Below are 3233 nucleotides of genomic sequence, written 5' to 3'. Positions count from 1 at the left end.
ACTTCATTTGCATTAAAATAACACTATTTAGAGTTAAAACCGTCTTCGGACCCAAAACCGACTCAGAAACCCGCAACTCGAGTCAATCTGAGTCAACCCGAGTCAACCCAAATCTCGAATGTCAAAAATAATGCCATGAATGGTTTTATCTTGCCATTTGCATTAAAATGACACTAATTAGAGTCTAAACCGACACCGGGCGAAAAACCGACTCCAAATTCAAATCCTGACTCACACGGGTCAAACCCTAGTCAAGCACACAAAACACCTACCTCAACTAACACCCAAAATCATCTTATTAGGTGCCCATATTGTTATACGACATCCTATTTGATTACCACAAATCAAACCAACCAAATAATAGATAGAGCAAAGGCCACGTCCAAATTGAAAGGGACAGTACACCTCTTTCAATCACTAGGTGGCTCGCGCCTCTTTGGGCTATCTCCTTAGCCTCCAAGCAAACTCAACCGACCTACCACCCCACATTTCTCTATAAATACCCACCATCACATCCCATAATCTTCACGCGAGCGTCCGCCCCTTCACATCTCCCTTAAACTTCTAGACTCGACTTCTCAAGTCACAATCCGACACGTGTTTTCGACCTCCCGATCGAAAACACAAGTGATGCGTGTCATTTATATGATGTTTTACATCCCATTTTACACGCATTTCAGAGCTCATTCTTGTAGTTTATGCTACATTTCTCCTTATTTCCGTCTACTTCCGTATTTTGTACATTATTGCAGAAATGTGAAGAATTCAACGGGAAATCAAGCCAAATTCGTCCCCGAGTAATCTGCATTGCAAATGACGTAAAGGAATCACTTAAGGAACGAGCTTGGTGCGCAATCCAAGGCCAAAAAGACAAGTCCACGAGTTTTAAGAAGTCAAGTAGAAGCTCAAGTAGTCGATCGACCATCACCCTCAGTCGATCGACCAATGTTCGGGTTCCAGAAGCCACTGTTCATTGCTGAGTGGTTGATCGACCACCTACCTTAGTCGATCGACCAGGCTGCTATTCCAGACGAGAATTAAAAGACCGTGAATCTTGAAGCCCAAAGTATGCTAGGTTTAGGAAATAAAGTTACGTTAGTTGCTATATAACGTAACCTAGAAACATTCAATCATCATCAAGTTATTATTCAGTTTTCATTCAAAGTTTTATTCAGTAATTTAGATTAAGTTTTCGCATACGGTTCTTGATAGTTAGGGTTTGGGATTGTTGAGCATTGGATTTTCGGTTCTTAATAACTAATCTTTCCTCTGCAATTCGGTATTCTTCTGCCCTAATTATAGTTCATCTTTATTTTATCAATAGTTTAGAATTGCTAAGTAGATTCCCGCAACCGTTATCATTGTTTATGTTAATTGTTTATTTTCTTGTTTTAAGCATGAATTGTAGTTAGCTTTATCGTTTATGTTGTTGTTTCTACCCTTAGCATGAGTAGCTAATTCTATAGTGCTAGGATGTAGGCGATTTATGGCATAGGCGGCAATAGATTATACACGGACTGACCCGCGTGTTGGTCGATCGACCACCTTACCCGGTCGATCGATCGACCTCGTGAGGTTACCTTTCGTTTAATTGATTTTAATTGTTGTATTTAACGAATCGAATGCATGCGACCAGCTAAGTACCCCTTTATGGTGACCCAATAGATCGAAAGATAGGGTAAGTTGTTAGACCATCAATTGAATCGACTAAACTGTGCTAAGATCGAAAGATAGGTATAGTTTAGACCGTTAGTCACTTTTCGGAACGAAAGTTAGTATTAGTGATATTAGGGACCTATAGCGAGATCGAGAGATGCTATTTGTTAAGAGTGGACCGAGAGGACCTCTTTATTTCCCGCCTCACCTGTGTTGACTCAGACCGACTTAGTTTGCTGCCGCCGAAGCTATAATGAACCGATCATCCTAGTACCCCTCTCTTTATCTGTTAAACCGTCTTTTTAGTTTATTATCTTTATTTGTTCTTAGCTATAGACCATCTCAACTCAACCCCCACAATTGTTACCTTAGACTGAATATAAATCAACTAGAATTTACATTGCCTCCTTGTGGTTCGACCCTGTTACCACTAGCCTAGGTTAGTCTTAATAGGATTTATAAATTTTATCTTTGGTACTCACAACGACGGGTATCAAATTTTGGCGCCGTTGCCGGGGAGGCAATAGTCCTAATTTTAGTTGTTTTATTTTTAGTCTTTCTTAGTTTAAGGGACTTCTGTTCCTTAAACTTTTCTTATATTCTTTTTGTAGTTTCCTCTTATGCGCAGGTCACAGGGTGGTGAACTAGTGCCATTTGACCCTGAGATAGAGAAATCTTTGCGCGAGTTGAGACGAACACAAAGGGTACTACCGACAGAGGAAGAGCTGAGTACTCTGTCAAGCTATTACGAGAACGATCCGTTCAAGAAGACCCCTGATTTTCACCCGTTTCCACTTCTTCACCGAGACAGTTACTTCTCCAGAAATTTCAGTCATGGCCGAGGAAGCAAGTATAGCTAGTCATTCGAGCCGATAAATTGAAAACTTATATAAGGGGTTCGAATTACCAGGAGATGCCAGGAAGTTCGAACCAAAGCCTTCTTACATTAGCATGGTTGAGAAGAACCAGTTCGGGGGAGCTGCAAATGAAGATGCAGCTAAGCATATGGAGACCTTTATTGACTACTGCTGTTCCATACCCCCACCAGCTGGCGTGACCCAAGACCAGATCAAGGAGACCATGTTCATCTTCTCCTTCGTGATCCGCAAGGGAGTGGTATAGAGATTTGGACCGGACCGTTCAGGGGATCACCGATTGGAATACCTTGGCATTGGCATTCTACAAGAAGTACTTTTCTGCTTCAAGGACGATTGCTATCAGAGCCCAAATCACGGGCTTTAAACAAGGGCCGGATGAGAATTTCCATGAAGCATGGGTCCGTTTTAAGAAGCTAGTGCGAACCATACCGCACCATGGGTTCGAAAAGTGGAGCTTGTGCAATCATTTCTACAATGGGTTGTACGACGATCAGAGGGCCATTTTGGATGCTGCAGCCAATGGACGATTCGCTGAAAATTTGGGAGCAACCAAGGGGTGGAAGATCATTGACGATCTAGCTACCCATAAGGCCGAGTATGGGAATTCTAGAGGGAACCAGAGGAGAGCTGCTGAATCCTCCTCTGTTGCTGCACTTGAGGCTCTCACTGCGAGATTTGACAAGTATGAACTAGGAGGAG

The 3233-nt window shown here is 42.3% G+C and overlaps 1 non-coding gene across 1 annotated transcript; it reads right to left on the bottom strand.

Annotated features, from left to right (window-relative positions):
• Positions 1–2869: 2869 nt before the first annotated feature.
• Positions 2870–2976, bottom strand: LOC141658331 (small nucleolar RNA R71). The gene has a single exon (XR_012549223.1). It is a non-coding gene; the product is annotated as a small nucleolar RNA R71 (small nucleolar RNA).
• Positions 2977–3233: the final 257 nt, after the last annotated feature.

Source organism: Silene latifolia, chromosome 5 (genome assembly GCF_048544455.1).
Source record: "Silene latifolia isolate original U9 population chromosome 5, ASM4854445v1, whole genome shotgun sequence".
NCBI lineage: Eukaryota > Viridiplantae > Streptophyta > Magnoliopsida > Caryophyllales > Caryophyllaceae > Silene > Silene latifolia.
Note: the sequence above shows the minus strand (reverse complement) of the source record. Positions and strands in the feature narration are given on the sequence as shown.